The sequence below is a fragment of the Geotrypetes seraphini genome, chromosome 1 (genome assembly GCF_902459505.1).
Source record: "Geotrypetes seraphini chromosome 1, aGeoSer1.1, whole genome shotgun sequence".
Lineage (NCBI taxonomy): Eukaryota > Metazoa > Chordata > Amphibia > Gymnophiona > Dermophiidae > Geotrypetes > Geotrypetes seraphini.
In genome coordinates, this window is record NC_047084.1 from 260,692,735 (window position 1) to 260,714,759 (window position 22,025).

At 40.1% G+C, this 22,025-nt stretch overlaps 1 long non-coding RNA gene and 1 pseudogene across 1 annotated transcript; both read left to right on the forward strand.

Moving 5' to 3' along the window:
• The first annotated feature begins 416 nt into the window (after positions 1-416).
• Positions 417-20,362, forward strand: LOC117363035. The gene is made up of 3 exons (XR_004539963.1): positions 417-568; positions 3,406-3,558; positions 19,933-20,362. It is a non-coding gene; the product is annotated as an uncharacterized LOC117363035 (long non-coding RNA).
• Positions 20,363-21,014: 652 nt separating this feature from the next.
• On the forward strand, positions 21,015-21,336 carry LOC117367189 (annotated as a pseudogene).
• Positions 21,337-22,025: the final 689 nt, after the last annotated feature.

Here is a 22,025-nt window from a genome sequence, read left to right on the forward strand (position 1 = left end):
ACTTGATACTTGTAAAAGGGATATAGTGTGATTATGTGAGGACTATAAAATCTTGTTTCTCCATTGCTGGCCATGACTTATGGAATGCCTTGACAGATATTTTGAGATTCTGCAGAAATTTGTTGCATTTTAGAAAAGTATTGAAAACCTATTTCTTTGCACAAGTTTTTTCTTAGCTATACATTATACTGAGTTATGGAGATGTATCTTTTCTCTTTCATGGTTATGATACGATGTACCCTCACTTTGATTTATGTTTAGTTTTGTTGTCTATAATTTTTTAGGCATGTCATGTCTTTTAAGCTATGTAAGCTATCCCTGAATTTTAATTGGACTGCTAAATGTACCACCTGACCCCAGCTCCTGTAACCCATAAAAAGGGGAGATTCACATAAGCTCCTTCCTCTTGGGATCACCGCTGGACTTGCAACACATCTTGCTGGAATTTCCTCTGAATTTAATTCTCTATGTTCCACTCCCAGCCATTCTGCAACTGAAGAGCTTTTCTTCCAGCAAAGGACCATCATCATAAGCTATCCTCTGCAGGCACAAGACCTCCATTACCAGAGTGAGTTACTTTCTTCCAGCGTAATTAATCATTCAGCTTTTCTAGCAATATTTTATCTTGTGGCACATTCTTCTTGTGTAAAGATCCCTAAATTTCCAGAGCTAAAATTATTGCATTGCCTACATAGTATTGTAAATAAACTTATTCTGTAAAATAACATTCTAGTTCTAGTTCTTCCTTAAATGCTCTATCTGTTCTTAAATATTGTACAGTGTCATTCACCAAATTAACATCTATTTATATTATATGTATATTTATTGTTATACTTGTACATTAACCAATCATCTGCCTCCATGCAAATGAGGGTAGAATAGTCTTATGTCACTGTTAATGTCATTTTATCCCTCTTCTTTTACTTTGGGGTCTACATTCTGTTGTTGGTGCTAATTGATCTATCTCTTGATGCTTTGGGGTCTTCATTACACTGTACTGCTGTAATCTCTCATAGTGGCTTGGAGTCTTCATGCCACTTATCATGCCCTTTGCCCCTCTGTTTTGTGCAACAGTATATTTGTGCCAATCTTAATGTCTTGGAGTTCAGTTATTTATTGAACCTGAACGATCCAAATGATTCAGAACTTGTATAAATGCCAAACAGGTGATTGATCTGAACTTGAGCCAAAACCTTTTTTTTTTTTTTTTTTGCCTGCTTATTTCTATTGGTTAGGGTTACTATATGTCTGGATTTACCTGGACATGTCCTCTTTTTAGAGGACTGTCCAAGTGTCCGGACAGATTTTGAAAACCTGGCAGTTTGTCTGGGTTTTTGAAGGCCCCATCTCTGCTAGAGCTTGGGGCCACATCTGGAGGGCCTCCGATTATGTGCAGATGCAAAGCGATGATGTCACATACATGCAAGCATTCGTGTAGCATCATTGCATTGCATCCGTACATACTTGGAGGCCCTCCATGTGCAGCCCCGAGCTCAAGGAGACAAGGTTTATGTGGGGGTGGAGCTTGGGCAGAACAGGGCGGGACTGGAACAGGGTGGGCAGGCTCACATATCCTCTTTTTTTACTTAAACAAATATGGTAATCCTACTATTGGTTGAATTATTCGGCCCATAATTTGCTGTGGTGGAGAGAATATATTTTTAAAACTCTGCCTACAGTATCAGCCTCGGTATCTGCAAAGGCAGAGGCTCTGCATGTGTATGGAGAGCCCATACCTCTTCTCTGCTTTGAGGGATGGGAGGGGGATGGGTGAACAGAGGTTATTAGCCAGGACCCGCATGTGCCTTATGAGGGTCCCAGTTGAATATCAATTGGGATCTGAATAAGTTCTGGCAGCTAGTACCTAAAAAATAATCCCTGGATGTTCAATAAAGCACACTGGGCAATTGTGACTGTCTTGGTGAGCTGTGTTCAGGGTTAATCAGGTGAAATTGAATTGTTTTGGGCATTAGCATTGGGCTAATGCATGTAGTTCAGATTCTTGTGAGGCTTAGTCAAGTAGAAGGAACAATAACAAAAATGCAGGAAGTTGCTTCTTAGAATATGATTACCATATTTGTTAAATCAAAAAGAGGACACCTGACCCGCCTGTGCCCCACCCAAAGTGCCCCCGCCCCACCACCCATTAGTCTCGTCCCTAAACCGCCCTCCCTCCAGCGTAGCCTCTCTCTCTCCCCAGCCCTCTACCCGGGCCACCCCGAAATCAGGTATGGCTGAGTCTCCCCATCTCAAAATTTTGGGCAGCATTAGCAGCAGGATCCTGCTGCTGTCAGACTACCTAGAAGTCTTCACTCTGCAGCGCTTCCTGTTCCCGCGTAGGTGGGTTGCTGCAGAGCGAAGGCTTCTGGAGTAGGCCAATGGCAGCAGGATCCTGTTGCTAATGCTGCTGGCTGCCCAAAGTTTTGTGAAATTGCAGCACCGAAGGAGGTAGTGGGGACAGGGGAGACTGCTGACTCTGGGGTGGGGGCTGGACTGGAGAGATTGAGTCCAAAACCTGGACAAACTCCTTCCAGTCTAGGAAACCATCCAGACACCCGGACAGTCCTCTAATAAGAAACATAGAAACATAGAAATAGACGGCAGATAAGGGCCACAGCCCATCTAGTCTGCCCACCCTAATGTCCTTCCCCTACCTTTGCCCTGTGAATAGATCCCATGTGCCGATCCCATTTGGCCTTAAAATTAGGCACGCTGCTGGCCTCAATCACCTGTAGTGGAAGACTATTCCAGCGATCAACCACCCTTTCAGTGAAAAAGAATTTCCTGGTGTCACCTCTTAGTTTCCCGCCCCTGATTTTCCACGGATGCCCTTTTGTTGTCGTGGGACCCTTGAAAAAGAAGATATCTTCCTCCGCCTCGATGCGGCCCGTAAGATACTTGAACGTCTCGATCATGTCCCCCCTCTCTCTGCGCTCCTCGAGCAAGTATAGCTGTAATTTGTCAAGCCGTTCTTCGTATGGAAGACATGGCCGAGTAAATCCAGATGTCTGGTAATCCTATTTTGGAAGATACAAGAGACTGCTGTGGGAGGGGAAATGACTGTGTCTAATGTGATTTGTTGAAGAGAACTACATCATCTTCTGTTTTACTTGCTGCTTTAATCAATCTAGAGAGATCTTATACCATAGAAACATAGTAAGTGATAGCAGATAAAGGTCTGCTTGGTCCATCTAGTATACAGTATATAGTTTGGTTGGGCTGTGCAAACTGTATTCACATCAGGCTCCTGAAACTTAGATTAAATACAATGTTTTCATATTTACAACTCGATTTTTTACAGACTTCTGTTCAGTCTATGTTGAGGCACCAGCCCTCAGTTTTATTTCAAACTTTTATTTATTTTATCTGGAGAAAGGAAATCTTTAACTTTCCTTCATATTACAGACACATTTCCTCATGTCCTGTGATCTGAGCTTGATCTATGTTTATATCTAAACCTCCATCTGGAAACAAAGTATAAAGCTTACAGCAACCTGCCTCAATTGGACCATCCAAGACTATTAGAACCAGAAACCGTAAAGTGAATAACTATAATATGTGAGTTGATATTTTATTATTATTTTTATAACAATAGGTGTTTATTGAAAGCACAAATTACAAAAAGATAAGATCCAACTATGCATGGCCTAGTGGTTAGAGCTGCTGCCTTAGCACCCTGAGGTTGTGAGTTTGATCCCAGCATGCTTCTTGTGACTCTGGGCAAGTCCTACACTGCCAAAAAATATATACTGGAATGAGAAAAAACAAAATAATCTCACAAAATACCCTTTTCACAAACTTTAAGAATAAATAATGCCTTAGAATCGATCAGGAGTGTTGTTCTGCAGCAAAAAAAACCTCTTGGCTTGTTTAATTATCCTACAAATCCCCTGGAATCACATTTAGATCGTGAGCCTACCAGGACATATAGGGAAAATACTTAAGAGTGCCTGCTTACAATTCAGTGTACAGTAAAACCTTGGTTTACAAGCATAATTCATTCCGAAAACATGCTTGCTCTCCAAAACACTTGTATATCAAAGCAAATTTCCCCAAAAGAAATAATGGAAATTCAGACAATTCATTCCACAACCCCAAAACTTTAATACAAAATACTATGCGTACTTGTATTGCAAGACCTCGCTCATTTAGAATAGTCACTGCACTCCTGCAGCATTAGAGAGAGAAAAACCATCAGCTCAGTTGTGTGTGTATATTGTATGTACTTGTATTGCAAGACATTGCTTGTATATCAAGTTAAAATTTAATAAAATGCTTTGCTTGTATTGCAAAGCACTTGCAAACCTAGTTATTTGCAATCCAAGATGTTACTGTATTGTAAACTGCTTTGAGTGAATCTCATCATGAAAAAGGCCTTTAATAAATCCCAATAAATAAATAAACCTTGCAGAACAAAGAAATTAGCAAAGAGAATTATCAATCTACCCCCCACTCCCAAGCTCCAGTTGATGTGTACATCATGGTTGATAGTCTGCATATTTTTAAGATTCTTATTCCATTGAAACTAAAGTCTAACAATCCCCTCTGTTTTAAGTCTCAAAAAAATTCACACAGAAATGCAAAGTTAAATTATTTGAACCTGATCTGAATTTACAACTTTAAAACCTTATCAGTAAGGGGTGGGGCTAGTTAGGGAAGAGATAGTGAGGCAGGGGCGGGACCAAGTGGGGGAGTCCCACTGTAATGGTCTGTACAAGTCCCTGCAGTTGCTAAGACTGGCCCTGTTGAAGATGAGCTACCTTATGGCAGGTTGTAGTAACATGCTGAGTCTGAGGGACAGAGTTTAGGCAGGGAACTGGTTAAATGCCCTAGAGCAGAATGGATCAGTGATGCCCCAAGGAAAGAAGTCGTGAGGAAGGAGGCCCCAAACGAAGGTCTGCAGGAGGGAGGACCTGAGTCAAGATGTCTCCTTGTTGGAGAGGCCCAGAAGCAAAATGTTTCCTGAAGGGAGGCCCAATGTGTTGGCTGTCCCGGGAAAAAAAGAGTGGCCCTAGCTCAGAGATTTGTACCTGGTGATAAGAGGTAGATGCACTGGGGTTGCATGAGGAGAAATAAAAAACTGCCAACACAAAGGGTTGCCTTTATTTACTTGTGAAGACTCTGGTCTTGGGTATCCCAAATGGAACCCAGCCTGGATTTATGTGTGAGTAATCTGAACTGTGCTGAAGAATCTTGGCAAAACAGAACTGTTAGATGTGGAAATTAATGTGAATGTGGTTGTTGGCCAGGTTTGAGCCTGAGTCTGTGACAGGAGCAGATTGTGTTACTGAGTTTGTGTCAGGAACAGATTTTGCTACTTTGATTTCTTGTTAATAATACAGCTTTTCTTTTGACTTACACTACACCCTGCCTGTGTTTGTGATGGCTCCATGGCCATCTGTCAGCCACATTGCTACATTTGGGATGTACATTCATTTAGAATCTTGGGAAATGTCAATGTTCCCCAGATTGTTTGGTTTCATTTTTTGCCTGAAATGACATGAAAAATCTGAAAATTCAGGTTTTTTAGTTGTGACATTAATAGTGTGCAATCTTCTAAAAGAGTGTAAATTTTCAAAAAAAAAAAAGTATGTACCTTTTCCCAATAAAGCATTCATGCATGCACCATTGTGTATGTTTGCACACTATGAAATAAGAGTATGTATTTTGCATGAAACATGAATAGTGGATACTTTGTCAATAGTGGACACTTCTGAAAAGTATGCATATTTTCTGAAAGAATGCAATACTAAAGATATTGCTTCAACCATTAATTTAAAAAAAAAAAAAAAAAAAAATGAAATTTCCCCTAAATGACATTGTTAGGTGCCATTGACTCGTGTTTGAGTCCTAACGACTTGATGAATTACAGATCTAAAAAGAAATCAGTTTTGTGCTAGTCTGGTAAGATCAACCAGCATCATCTCCATAGTTGTTTTCAATGTATCCAGCCATCTGGTTGCAGGTCGTCCTCTTCGCATGGTTCCTTCGATCTTTCCAAACATAATGTCCTTCACCAATGATCTTTCTCTTCTGACGGTGTGTCCCAAATAAGACAGTTGTAACTTTGTCATTTGGATTTCGAGTGACATAGCTGGTTTGATCTTTTCCAGAATCAATTTGTTAGTTCTTCTGGCGGTCCATGGAAAAATGCTGGCCTACATTGTAAGTAGAGTAAAACTGAAGCCAAGACTTCTCAAAATATATATCAAAATATAACTTTTAAATATAAATACTAATGAAGTCTATATAATCTTCACATACACTCAAAAGTTGTGTAATCCGACCAAGAGCCGAAGCTCCTATAGTCAAACCCACCGTCCTATCACTGTGTATGACTTTTGTGCAGAGAATTAAACTGAAAGCAAAGTGCTCTTTGTAAATTTTCTTTGTTCTCAATGGCAAAAAAGAAAAGAAAAATACTCCACTTAGCTTTAGAGTGTTAACAGGTCCCGACATGGGCCATGTTTCGAGGGTCTGTTTCAAGGAACCCAGAGGAGAGATGAACAACTTCAAATGCCAGAGAAACGGACTGAGTGATGCAGACGAAAAGACTTGTATTCTAGTAACAAAAAATATAATAACACATCTTAAAAATCGTATAACATGCTACTATAATACCTTAATGTATAACTTACTAGGAAGACTACACAAGGAGGGGTACTTGCCATAAATTGGGATGAAAGAGTCTCTTCAAAATGTTCTTTGTTGTAACGGCGAAAGAAACGCCGGTTTAAATATCAAAAATGAAGGATGTTGTCGTGGCGGGGCTACGTGCAGGATCAGCTGAGCCATACTGTCTTGGTCAGAAAAAAGCAACAGAACATGCTCAAAAATATACTCAAAAAATAAATAAAAATAAAAATGAAATGGAATAGTTTAATATCATAAAAAAGTAGAACTTGTGTTGAAAATCAAAAGAGAGTGAACTATAAAAAAGCTTGCCATTCAATCTCGCTATTGAGACCATCGGGTGTATTGTGTGTAATCTCAGGATCAAACGTTGCTCCCTAATCCATAAAATGCGGGAAAGGTCACCACCCCTTGAGAGTTGAGAGTTGACTGAAAAATGTAAATTCTCAATGGAGTGCTGCTTATCCAACCAATGCTGGACTAGAGGGGCTTCCAGTGTTTTGGTTCGGATTTTACTAAGATGTTCAGAAATCCTTAGCTTGGTAATGCGAGACGTTTGTCCTATGTATGATAACAGACAAGGGCATTGAATGATATAAACTACACCCCGGGTGTTACAGTTGGATGACATATAGTTGGCTTTCTTTTTTACCCAACTCGGAAGAGCTAAACATGAAAGTGGAACACTGTACTGACAAAACTTACAGTGACCACATGGTTGGTGTCCATTAGGGTTACAGGAGAGTCTACTTTAGGAATATACTGAGAACGTACTAGTTGTTGTCTCAGGTTTGGTCCTTTAGAGAAGAAAGAAGAAAAGCCCCCCCAGCATATATCTCCATTGTATTCATATACACTACAGAAGCTCTACTGAAGCAGACCGATTTTATCTTGGATTCCTGCTGAAACTGTAACTTTGAAAATCCAGGCCAATCCAAGCCCAGTTGTGTTGAAGTCTGAAAAACAGAATTATAACTCTGGGTCAGAGACAAGCTGTTATTGTTGTTTTTGAGAGATAGATTAGTGCATGCTGTGGCCCTGCAGGAATCAGCAAGGAGAGAGAAATCTTGAGAACAAAAATATTTTGTGTATTTTCATTTTTCCCTGTGAAAGAAACAGGTTACCTCTCTCCCTGCATCTAAATCATAGGAGACAACTTTTGAAAATGATTGGGGGTACTCAACAAATAACTCACAACAAATTTCCCCTCATCCAGAAATGAAAAAAAAAAAAAGGAAAAACAAAATATATCTGGAAGTGAGTGACCAGCTTGTATTGTCAAGAGCAGGTCAGGTAAAATGGACATATCAAAAGTTAGGTTCCTGCCACTCTCTCATCCCCTTCACAGCATCATACATTCTCTCTCTCTCTCTCTCTTCCCCTCCCCCCCCCCATTCAAGCTATTCAAGGCACTTTTCTCCAAACAAGTCCCTCTCTTTCCTCATACCATCTACACCACACTCTGTTCACCCAATTTTTCTTTTTTCTTTTTTTCATTTTCCCTCATTTCTCCTGGTCCGTTCCCCCCTCCCTACTCCTCCTGCAGAAACATAATTTGATGCTTTGTGTTTGGGGGCAGGGATTTTAATAGTTCTCTTCCTGCTTCATTCCATAAATCTTTTTAGCCTGTTCTGCTCATTTTCCCTTGGCTCAACCTTCTATTTCCCTTCACTATCCAGCAAGCTCCAATGCACTTTTCCCTAACCAACTGCTGTTTGATGCAGGTTTGGTTCACCTATCCTTTTTTTTTTAATTCTCACTTCTCACTCACCTCTACAGGTAAGACTTTCTAATGTTTGTAGATTTAACTCATTACTACTTCTACTATTACTACTATTTATCATTTCTATAGTGCTGAAAGGTATATGCAGGGCTGCACATTTAATATGTAATAGACAGTCCCTGCTCAGAAGAGCTCACAAACTAATTTGGACAGACAGGGTTGGGGATTTACTTGTAGAGAGAATGATAGGATGGATAAAATGATCATTTTATGGTGAGTGGGAGTAAAGAGAATTCCTGGAGGCTATACAAGATTGTTTCATGGAGCAGCTTGTTAGAGAACCAATGAGAAGAAATGCCACTCTGGATCTAATCCTAAATGGGTTAAGGGGACCTGCAAAAGAAGTAGAGGTAGTGGGACCGTTGGGAAACAGCGATCATAACATGATCAAGTTCAAGATTGAGGTAGGAATACCGAAAGGAAAGAGAACCATAGCGGCAACTTTCAACTTCAGGAAAGGAAACTACGAAGCAATGAGGGAAATGGTAAGGAAGAAACTTAGGAACACTTCCAAAAAATGGCAAACGGTAGAACATGCCTGGTCTTTTCTCAAGAACACGGTGAGCAAGGTGCAAAATCGGTATATCCCCAGATTCAGAAAGGGGTGCAAAAAGAGTCGAACAAAAGACCTGGCGTGGATAACTAAAATAGTGAAGGAAGCGATAGGCAATAAGAAAAATTCATTCAGGAAATGGAAAAAGGACAAAACTGAGGGGAACTGGAAAGAGCACAGGAAGTATCAAAAAGAATGTCACCGAGTGGCTCGAAAAGTCAAAAGAGAGTATGAAGAGAGGCTATCCAGGGAAGCACGAAATTTCAAACCATTCTTTATATATGTTAAAGGGAAGCAACCGGCTAGGGAGGAGGTGGGACCGCTGGACGACGGAGACAGGAAGGGAGTGATGAAGGAGGAGAAAAAAGTGGCAGAAAGACTTAACATGTTCTTTTTGTTCTTTTCCCTCTCTTGGAAACCTTCTCTGATCTAATGTTGTAACCCTTCTTCCATAACTCTTTTTGTAATCCGCTTTGAACCGAAAGGTAATGGCGGAATAGAAATCTGTAATGTAATGTAATGTATTCACAAACGAAGACACATCCAACATACCAGAACCTGAGCAATTCTTCAATGGAAATTAAGCAGAAAAATTAACATCCATGGAAGTGAGCCTTGAAGATGTACGCAGGCAGATAGAAAAACTAAAAACTGACAAATCCCCGGGTCCGAAGGAATTAAAGGGTTCTGAAGGAATTAAAGGAGGAGATAGCAGAACTACTGCAGCAAATTTGCAATCTATCCCTGAAAACAGGCATGATCCCGGAGGACTGGAAGATAGCCAACGTTATGCCCATCTTTAAAAAGGGATCAAGAGGTGACCCGGGAAACTACAGTCTGACCTTGGTTCCGGGGAAAATGGCAGAAGCACTGATAAAAGAAAACATCGATGAACATTTTGAAAGAAACGAACTTCTGATAACCAGCCAACATGGTTTCAGCAAGCGGAGATCATGCCTAACGAACTTATTGCACTATTTCGAAGGAATTAACAAATGGATGGACAAAGCAGACCCCATAGACATCATATATCTAGATTTCCAAAAAGCCTTTGACAAGGTGCCCCATGAACGCCTACTCCGGAAACTGAAGAACCATGGGGTGGAAGGAGACGTACATAAATGGATCAGAAACTGGTTGGCAGGTAGGAAACAGAGGGTAGGAGTGAAGGGCCACTACTCGGACAGGAGGAGGGTCATGAGTGGGGTCCCGCAGGGCTCAGTGCTCAGGCCACTGCTATTTAGTATATTCATAAATGATCTAGAAACAGGGACGAAGTGCGAAATAATTAAATTTGCAGACAATACCAAACTATTTAGTGGAGCTTGGACTAAAGAGGACTGCGAAGAATTGCAAAGGGACTTGAACAAACTAGGGGAATGGGCGATGAGATGGCAGATGAAGTTCAACATTGAGAAATATAAAGAATTACATGTGGGAAACAGAAACCCGAGGTACAACTATACGATGGGAGGGATGTTATTAAATGAGAGTACCCAAGAAAGGGACTTGGGGATAATGGTGGACATGACAATGAAGCCGACGGCACAGTGCGCAGTGGCTGCTAAGAAGGCAAACAGAATGCTAGGCATAATCAAGAAGGGTATTACAACCAGAGCGAAAGAAGTTATCCTGCCATTGTATCGGGCGATGGTGCATCCGCATCTGGAGTACTGCGTCCAATATTGGTCGCCGTACCTTAAGAAGGACATGGCATTACTCAAGAGGGTTCAGAGGAGAGCGACGCATCTGATAAAGGGGATGGAAAACATTTCATACGCTGAGAGATTGGAAAAACTGGGTCTCTTTTCCCTGGAGAAGAGGAGACTTAGAGGGGATATGATAGAGACTTATAAGATCATGAAGGGCATAAAGAGAGTAGAGAGGGACAGATTCTTCAAACTTTCGAATAATAAAAGAACAAGAGGGCATTCAGAAAAGTTGAAAGGGGACAGATTCAAAACGAATGCTAAGAAGTTCTTCTTTACCCAATGGACACCTGGAATGCGCTTCCAGAGAGCGTAATAGGGCAGAGTACGGTACTGGGGTTCAAGAAAAGATTGGACAATTTCCTGCTGGAAAAGGGGATAGAGGGGTATAGATAGAGGATTACTGCACAGGTCCTGGACCTGTTGGGCCGCCGTGTGAGCGGACTGCTGTGCACCATGGACCTCAGGTCTGACCCAGCAGAGGCATTGCTTATGTTCTTATATAGAAAACACAAAGAAATAAGCAACCATAGTAACATGTAACATAGTAACATAGTAGATGACGGCAGATAAAGACCCGAATGGTCCATCCAGTCTGCCCAACCTGATTCAATTTAAATTTTTTTTTTTTTTTCTTCTTAGCTATTTCTGGGCGAGAATCCAAAGCTTTACCCGGTACTGTGCTTGGGTTCCAACTGCTGAAATCTCTGTTAAGACTTACTCCAGCCCATCTACACCCTCCCAGCCATTGAAGCCCTCCCCTGCCCATCCTCCTCCAAACGGCCATACACAGACGCAGACCGTACAAGTCTGCCCAGTGCTTACACCATCACAAAAGTCTTAATGCCTATATTTCATGTTACAGAATAGGTGTCTTTTCAGTAACTTCATAAAACATCAAAATTACTCCGCAATCACCCATCAAAATTACAATTATTTCACTGGATCCTTTTCCTGCCAATAAATGCACTTGTGGGAGGACATAAAAAATAAAGTTCCAGCTATTGCATTCACCCATTGATTTAATTAAAGGAAACATTTCCTCACTGCTTATTTTCCTGAAATGTAAAACATTTTTTAAAGGCCAAATGGTTATTGGATTCATAGCATAAGGAGACTAACAATGTAGGCCATACAGGAATATTATTCCAAGAGTACTTAAAAAGATGTTGCATCCAAGCTGTCAATGGAAACCATAAAGATCATTTTTCTTTCTTCTTCACTCTCTAGTTGTCTCCAACTCATGATTCATGTTTCATATTTACTTCATGTACTGCAAATCAGTAGCAAAATCTAAGCAGTTTACATGGCTGCTTCCCCAGAAGATATTTTCAGCATGTCCCTCAAATACATTCTTAACTGCAGAAGGGAAAAAGACTAATATCTGAAATGTTTATGAACCTTAATTTGTTATTCCTAGCTACATTCTCTAGGGTCTCTGTTCTATTATCCAGGCTAAATTATTCTTGATGTAAGCTTCCCCTGCAGCCTGAAAAGTCATTGAATCCCTACAGTGGCTATTTGTTGCTCTAACATCCCCACTCTGCCATCATGTTTTCCTAATTTGGCCACTGCCTCTTTTGAAAATGCATAAATATGAGTACTAAAATCATAAAAGGTATCTTCTATCCTAGACGCAGACTCCCAAACATTCTCTTAGGATGCCTTCTTATAATCCCATTCAAAGGGCAAATAAACCTGGCAAGGGACACTTCAACAAGCTAGCGACAACCTTCTCTAAGACATTGCTGGAATCCATATTCTTTGGCCTTAGTATGAGAATTTTGTAGTCCAAAGGACAAAAATAGAGAACCAATTGTTCAGCAGGACGGAAGAAAAATGATGATAGGAGACCATCAGCACAGCAGAAGAAAGTTTATTGAGAAACAGTAACCCAATGCAGCCACGTTTCGGCAGACACCTGTATCAGGGATATAATTTCTAAAAATCTGGAGAAAATGAGGGGACTGATTGACTGAGTTAATCCCCCTCCCCCCCCCTTTTTTTTTTTTTACCAAGTTATGCTGTCAAGCAGTGCAAGCTAAATTCCGAGCTGTCCATAGGAACAGAATGGATGGTTTGGCATTTAGCTCATGCTGTTCAGCAGGGCGGCTTGGTAAAAGGTGGGGAAAGTGTGGTGTTAATTTTTTTTTCAGAGGGATGATGACACAACCTTTCCCCCCATATGTTGTAGTTATCTCCTGATGCTGATTAGACATTGTGACATAAGAGTCCATTGGTCCTCTGCTCACTACTTGCCATTTGACAACCATAATCGCCTCATGATTTAAAAAAAAAAAAAAAAAAAAGGGATGAGAGAGAATGACCTATTTAACAGAGCTTCTGCAGCCACATGTGATTAAAATGCTACAAGAAAAAACATTTTGACAAATAGCATACTCACCACATCACATATTCCCAGACTGAATTCTAAGAAAATGTGACTATCTCTTAGATACAATTACTTAGGAAGCCAAGGGAGTTAACCCAGATTTTATGAACATTAGTCCTAGTTGCTTTAATTCTTTATTACAATTCATTGACATGCCCTAAAATTCCAAACAATGTTAAGGACTTTTAAAACATTCTTCACTTTTAATACTTTGAGTATTGCAAGGCTCTCTCTGTGAACTTTGTGTTATGATCCTGTATCATTCTGATAGCTCTTTTCTAAACTACTTCCATCGTTTCAATAACCTTACTATGATTGATGCAGCATTACATTACATTACATTAGGGATTTCTATTCCGCCATTACCTTGAGGTTCAAGGTGGATTACAAAAGAATTATCAAGGATGTATTACAAAAAGATATTACAAAGAGATATCTGGTCATTTTTAAGGAGAGTAAGAAATGAGTATGGCTAGTTGTTTTGGGTTGGGGGCTTTAGTGAGAGATGGGATTTGAAACTTGTGGTGTTATTTCTTTTTCAGGGATTTCTTGAAGAGTATGGTCTTTATTTCTTTTTAAATGTTTTGTAGTCTGGGGATACTGTCAGTAGATTGGCGATTTGGTTGTCTGGTTTGGCTGCTTGAGTGGCTAGGAGGCCATCATATAGTTTTTTTCCATTTAATCTCCTTGATTGGGGGTATGTGAATATGGTGAGTTTTTCTATGTCTGGTTGAGGTGTTGTAGATGAGGCGGTTGTTCAGGTAGTTTGGGCTGTCTCTGTATAAAGTGTTAAATAGTAGACAGTAGAATTTAAATTGTATTCTTGCTCGAACTGGAGATAGAGAATATTACAGTAGTCTAGTAGGCCTAGAATTGTGTTTTCTCGAAGAATTTACAAACTTGTCTTAAGTTTCTCATGACTGAGAATAATTTCTGCATTGTTTTATTGATTTGCGGTTGCATCTGTCAATTGTTATTCCTAGTAATTTTAGAGTGGGTTGTATGAGGTAGTTGATTGCATTTATTTCAATGTTGGTTATGGTTGGTGTTTTGCTATTTTTGAGGCGGATGAATTTTATTTTGTCTGGGTTCAATTTCAGTTTGTGATTTTTCATCCAAGTCTCTACTGTTTCTAGTGTTTGGTGTATTGCAGGGCTGCCCAAGTCCGGTCCTCGAGATCTACTGGCAGGCCAGGTTTTCAGGATATCCACAATGAGAGAGATTTGCATACCAAGAAGGCAGTGCAGGCAAATCTCTTTCATGCATATTCATTGTGGATATCCTGAAAACCTGGCCTGCCAGTAGATCTCGAGGATTGGACTTGGGCAGCCCCGGTGTATTGTATCTGTCATGGAGGATTTTGGTTGATGAGAATGGTAGTGTCATCTGCATAGCTGTAGGAGGTTATACCTTGTTTGTCCAGGTGGGTGCTGAGGGAGGCTGTATAGAGGTTGAAGAGTGTAGGAGATAGTGGGGATCCTTGGGGAATGCCACAGGGGTTTGACCAAGGTTCTGATTTTTCTTTGTCTAACTTTGCTCTATAGGTTCTTGATTTTAGGAATCCTTTAAATCACGAATATAGTTTATCTATGATACCTATTGTATCTAGGATTTGTAGTAGGATGTTATGATCCACCAGGTCGAATGTAGCGGTCAGGTCTAGTTGTATGAGCATCATTTTTTTTCTTGATGCAGCATACAATTTGAAACCCAGTATGCCTTTCTTTCTTCAAGTGACACACCTCCTATTAAGTTTTTCCTGAGCTTTATGATGCCATCTTGCAAACTCTTGATTATATGTTGATTTCCCTATACTCAGACACGATGGAGTGGATAAGTCCAAAGAAAAGACTGGTGAACTCTAAGTATTCCACAAAATCTTTTATTCCTTTATTACAACATACATCCACTCGACATACGCATGTTTCAGCCCAAATGGCCTGCCTCAGGAGTCTACAATCATAAATGCATACATTAATAAAACAAGCAATCTTTAATAATAATATAACATACACATATAAACATAAATTAAAAAGAAGTTAAAATCTCAGAACGCCAATTAAAGGAAAATAAATCATCAAAACAAACATATTGTCGAGAGAATGTTTTTATGATTTATTTTCCTTTAATTGGCGTTCTGAGATTTTAACTTCTTTTTAATTTATGTTTATATGTGTATGTTATATTATTATTAAAGATTGCTTGTTTTAATAATGCATGTATTTATGATTGTAGACTCCTGAGGCAGGCCATTTAATAATAATAATAATAATAATAGTTTATTTTTATATACCACCACACTATCAGTTCTTGGCGGTTTACACAATAAATTACAAAGTATTTAAAATACAGAGCCAGATAACAGTGTCTTATAGAAAGAAATAACACAATTCAATAAAAGATGCTAACTGACAAAGTACGACCCTAACTCATTCAAAGTATGCACAATACAGATTATTTATACTAAAATAGATAAGCTTCTGTAAGCCTTATTCCATAAACATAATAAAAATCCATTTATCAAATTGATATTGATATCTATTAAGTATTGTACTGTTTAATAGATAGGTCTTAAAATCTTTCCGAAATTGCTGATAAGTGAGGGCTGGAGTAATAAGAACATTCAAGCATATATTCATTACTCCTGCTTGAAACGCCAGAGTACTATCTAAAAATTTCTTAAAACGGCACGCTTTCGCTGAAGGAAAATAAAACCAGCCAGTTCTACGTATTTTTTTTTTTACATATAAAAAATCTAAAATGAGCAACAAGATAAGATGGGGCCAACCCAAATAAGACTTTGTAGCAAATACATCCAAATTTAAACCACACTCTAGCCTCAAATGGCAACCAGTGGAGCCTTTGATAATATGGGCTGATATGATCATGTTTTTTTAGATTAAAAATCAAACGAATTGCTGTGTTTTGAATTAATCTTAATCTACTAGTTGTTTTTTTTATGAGCACCCAAATAAACAATATTACAGTAATCCAGCATTGAAAGAATTGATGATTGAACCAGTATTTTAAATGAAATAAAATCAAAATATTTTCTAATGGTACACAACTTCCAAAGAGTGATAAAACATCTTTTGACCAGTAAATCTGTATGAGCCTTAAATGATAAAGTACGATCCAAAGTAATATTTTTAAAGTAGGAACTATTGGATAAGTTTGACCATTTACCGTAAGCATCGTTTCCGTAAGCTTATCATTAGGGCTAGCTAGAAAAAACTTTGATTTATCTGGGTTCAATTTCAATCTGCTCATGTCGAGTCGATGTATGTTGTAATAAAGGAATAAAAGGTTTCGTGGAATACAATGAGGGGCATAATCATCTGTTTACATCCAACTCGCAAGTCGCCCAAAGTAAAAAACAGCGTAAGACACATTTTCGAAAAATATGTCCAACTTTTTTTTCATTTCAAAAATCGCCTAATTATACGTCCTGCAGATCTTATCATCCAAGCCACTAAATCGTCCATCTTTATACCACATTTTCGTCCAACTTTTCGTCCAAGTCCAAAACGCCTAGAACAAGCCCTGTTGGATGTGGGAGGGGTCTGCAAAGCGATGGACTGCACACCCAGACATGCCACCTAAATAGTGAGGTACCTAATAGGGCACTTCTGTGAACTTCACAAAAAGGGTGCCATGTCTTCTCCTCCCTACAGCTCCCTTATATGTCACGGTGAGCCCCCAAACCACCTCCAGAATCCTCTAGACCCACTTATCTACCACCCCAGGAGCCACTTATATGCCAGTAAAAAAGGGCTTTGGGGGTGTGTAGGGGAGTGCACATGTTTAAGTATCAATGCAGTGATTACAGGGGCTTATGGGCATGGGTCCTCCTCTCTATGGGTCCCTAACCCACCCCCACGACTTAAGCTGCCTCTGTGCTGGACGACTAGGCTTTCCTATGCCAGGTGGCCAGTTGATGATGGTCTGGAGGCTGAATTTTAAACATAAGAAAGTAAGAATTGCCGCTGGTGGGTCAGACCAGTGGTCCCTTATGTCCAGCAGTCCGCTCACACGGTGGCCCTCTGGTCAAATACCAGCACCCTAACCGAGACTAGCCCTACCTGAGTACATTCTGGTTCAGCAGGAACCTGGAGGCGGGGAGGGGTCGGTGATCACTGGGATAGTGTGTAGGGGTCTGTGTTATGTGTTTTCAGTGCTTATCTGGTGAGTTTAGGTGGGTTTTTGTGACTTAGACCATATTTTATATGGTTTAAGTCACAACGTCCAAGTTCCGTCATTCGTGGCTTTATAACTTTCGGTTATACATGCTGTACGACTAAGTCTAAGCTGGCCCATGTCCCGCCCAACTCCCGCCCTCGACACTCCTCCCGAAACACCCCATTTAGCTTTGGTCGTTCAGCGGCACTATGAAGGCCTAGGTCGTTTAGAAATACGTCCAAAACCCATTTTTAGTATCGGCACTTGGATGTTTTTGAGAAATGTTCATCCAAGTGCCGACTTAGGCTGGTTTTTTGATGTATTTCTCTTTCGATTATGAGCCCCTTAGAGTTCACCAGTCTTTTCTTTGGACTTATCCATTCCATCGTGTCTGAGTGTTGTTCCTATGGATTTGACTCTCCTGTGTTTTTCTGATTTCCCTATACTGAATTCCTATTTAAGTTATAGAAATGGGCATCTGAGATGGAAACTTTTCACACTTCATTGTTTATCTTATAATACTGCATCTGATGTAAATATATCAGATGAAAGGGCAAAGAGAAAGAGAGCAAGTGAAGGTTTTAAAAAATAATTACAAAGCAACATAAAAATGCCAGACAGCTGGTTTAACAGTGATACAATAAAAAATAGATTAGCAATCACTGTGGGTGGTAGGAGAGTGCAGACATAAGGAAGTATCAAAATCCTAAGCTATGCATTTTAAATAAGAAGATGTTAATAAGGAAAGAGATGGAATGGGAAGAACATGAGAGAATGTAATGTCTCCAAACAAACCAGACTATGGAAACACAATGTCCCCGGACCTTGGTTGTAGTTTATTCAGAATTTTCTTAATAAAAGCAGTAGATATGTGGGATGAAGTTTCAACTGTTTTTTATTGCTTTTATTAAGAAAATTCTGAATAAACTACAACCAAGGTCCGAGGACATTGTGTTTCCACAGTCTGGTTTGTTTGGAGTTGTTCTTCTTTCTCTGTGGAAACTCGGGTCTTCTTGTTTTTGCTGTCCCTTTGAAGAATGTAATGTCTACCAGGCCATAGTTAATTAGTGGAAAAGTGGACTATAAATATGAAAGGTTATATATCCACTCAAGTAATTATCTCTCCAATTGCTATCTGAAGGTATGACTTAATGTTATATGAAAGCTCAAGCAAAATCATTATATAGAATTTGAAACACTGGTGTCAATTTGTAGAGTTATACGTTCACCAGCATCCAGTGAATGCATGACGTCACTCTCTCTATATTTCCAAAGGCTATGAGGGCAATTCTGTAACCAGTCATTTCTATTTAGGTACCCTAAGGGCATGCGGTTGGCACCTAAAGGGTCGATATTCAAAGTGATTTAACTGTCATCTTGAAATATCATTGATACTCAACTTTTGGAGATCCATATGGGGGGGGGGGAAATTAACATGGTACTTGATATCTCTTGTCACAATCCGTCCCCTGTGGCTCCGCTCATTCCAGAGCTGCCGGTGGCTAAACCCTATCCAGTCATACAGCGAGCTAACCACGGGGATAGGATTGTGACCAGTCCCAGGGAAAAATGTGTATTTCCCTTTAACTTGAATCAGTCTGAACTGCAGGGAGTAGAGGAAGGGGAGCAGAACAGCTCAGAAGAGCCCCAGAGGAACCTCCCTCCCTCTGTTCACTCCCAGCTGAAACCCATAATGAGAAAACCAAGACAAGCTAGGCAAACTGTGCAGGCAACTCCTCCCCCTCAGAGAGCAGGGTGTGTTCGGTTGAACAATTTAGAGGCTGCTCTGAGGAGAGGAAAGTCAGTTGGTCCTGGGCCAGCTCAGGAAAGGGTCTCTCCTGATTGTGCTCCTGAATGTGAGGATGTTGTAATGCAGGAAGTAGACACTGACCCTTTCGCCAACCAGTCAGCCCTGCCTGAACCCATGGACTGTGGGGAAAATCTTGGACTGCCTGAAGATATGCTCCTGGAGTGAAGATAAGTGGCAGGTCTGGAGGTTTGTGAAGGCAGGAGCTTACTCTATTTGATAGAGTGTTGTTATGCAGAATTGCTGTGTATTAGAAACTGCATAGACTTGTGCTAAGGAAAAAAACAAACAACGTTTTTTTTTTTTTTGTTTAGCTAAATTCAACTGGCCTGAATTTGGGACTCATGTATATGAGAGTGAGGGAAGTAAATGTTGTGATTTGGGGAGAATTCACTTAAGATCCAGGTTGGGTTAGTGGGGCCATTATTGGCATTCTGAAGTATCAGAAATTTGATAAGTGAATTCCTTTACTCCCCTCCCCCGCCAACAGCTTCTAGGTTGGTTACAGCCAAGCTTTAATTCTTGCTGAGCTTGGGGGCCCAGAACTTGTGAGAGTGTAAAAAGGTTTCTTTACCTTCCTAAAAGTAAAGACAACCCCTCTAGAGTTCTGTTTGTGATTGCAGTGCTTAACTGTTACTTACCTGGATTGCCTGATTAAAGGTAGAAGTGATAAACCCATTCCTGTGGGTCCACTTCATATTTTATTTTGGTATTTGGTTAAAGCATTCTACTTGGACTTTGAAGAATTTGTTTTTTTTTTTGAATGCTTGTGGATTAACTAAGGGAGACGTTGCTCCCATCATCGTTCCACTGAATAAAGTGACTATGAACAAGTAAAGCTGACTTGTTTTACCTTTATATTTGATTCCTGACAAGTGGAGATATACCAACAGGACTTCCTTCCTTCATCGGAAGCACGCCGGAGTTGCGCTCGAGTGAGCAGAGACCGGGTTCCAGAGAACACAGGTACCGGCTCTGTCACACTCTATACCATTGTCCTATGACATGGTCCTATTTGGGACATTTTTGAAATTTAAGAGCCCAATAGACACCAATGAAAACAGACTTCTTATGATGCAATTGATAACCAGAAACTGGAAGAATTGGGATAGACTAAATTTTTCTTTTGGGTGGAAAACATATATATTCTTTCATATCTACAGATATCAAAGAATATATGCAGAACGAATGGGAAATAATAAAAAATTTAATAACATATGGGGTCCATTAAAGGCATTTGTTAAACAAAAGATTGACTAATTGATTAACCTTTAATTCCTAGCTGATATCTACACACATCCAGAAAGGGTGGGAGGGAGTAAAATATTTTGTTTAGTATTTGTTTGATGATAAGTGTTGTCATATGTGTTATCTGACTGTATATTTTGTTTGCGCTTTGCATAAGTTTTGAAAATGAATAAAGAATTACAAAAAAACCGAACAAAGTGATTTAACTGGCCAGAAATGGCACCTGGCTGGTTAAGGAGCTCATTTTCAAACCACTTACTTTGGGCCCCATTTATCTAGCTGTACTAGAGGTTTTTAGCACAAGCTGGCATGGTAAATGCTCAGATGCTTATAGAATTCCTATGCGTGTGGGCTCACTTACCTCGCCAGCCTGCACTAAAAACCTCTAGCACAGATTGTTAACAGGGAGGGGGAGGGGTTGTTTGTCTAAGTGCTTGGAAAATGAGTCCCTAAATCACCAATATTCAATGGCACTTAACCAGTTAGTGCTGCTGAAAATAACCATTTAGCACTGAACTGAAAACTGGCTATTATGGGGGCAAAGTTGGCACCTGACCAGTTATGTACCAATATTCAGCACTTAACTAGCCAGGTTAACTACATAAATACAGCTGCATAAAAGTCAGTCCTATCTTTATGTAGCAACCCATAGCTGCTTAACTGCTGAATATAGAAGTTAACATGACGGTCTCTAAGAGTGCATTGCAGATATGGCACAAGCTGCCCAGAGGCTTATCAAGACCGTTGTCACCCGGACGTCGCAGCTTGTGAACGCTGTTGTGACTTATTCCAGGCCCCATTTAGCCACATTTTGGTACTATGCCAAGGTTGAGCTACTTCCTCCAATTCCTGCAGAGATCCCTAAGGCTATATAGAGCATGAAAAATGGCCGGTGCCTTTCAGAGTGGCCGTCTTACACAGCTCACAGTAAAGGAAGCCCTCTGGAATGGTTTGGTAGCCACAGAGGTGCTGATGTGGTTTTATATTGGAGAGATCATTGGCAAGCGTAGGTTAATTGGTTACAATGTTTGAAGACCAACCCTACCTTACTGTTGTCTTTGTTCTAGTTGCTAATGTTCTTTACAAACTTTGTCTACTCCACCCATCAGGGCCAAAATAAAAAAGTTTCTCTTTAAAAAAAAAAAGAAGAAGAAGAAGTTAACCTGCAATATGTTAGCTAGTTCCAGAAACCCAGAAATTCAAATCCAGTGCCTGGACATAGCCCACCATTGAATTTCTGGGTTTAATGTTGGAAGCAGTCAGCAAAACACTGTTCACTGCTAGTTGAATATCTGTTACAGAACTAACATAACTTGGTACTGAGGAACTTAACATTTAGGCACTTACACTTAGTCCAGCCATAGAGCTGGTATAATTTATTTGGATTTATTAATGTACCTCAAAGCAGCAGGGGTGTGCATAACTTGCAATATTCTGTTAAGTCACATGTGTAAGTAGATGCCCCAGTCATGTCCCATACAAGCTCCACCTTGTGCATGTCCCCTTGCAAATACCTACTGTGTAAGTTAAGTGGGCATCTGTAGAATAGTGCTTATCAGGCTAATATATACATCTCATGCCCAGCAGCGCACAAGGCAGGAACGAGCTTTTCGCACTCCAGCCTGGGCCCGTGTCACTCCCCGAATGGCTGCCGTCAGTTCTCATCAGTTATGGTTCAGAATTTTTTTTCTTGTTTTCCTCCTCTAAACCTAGGTGCATCT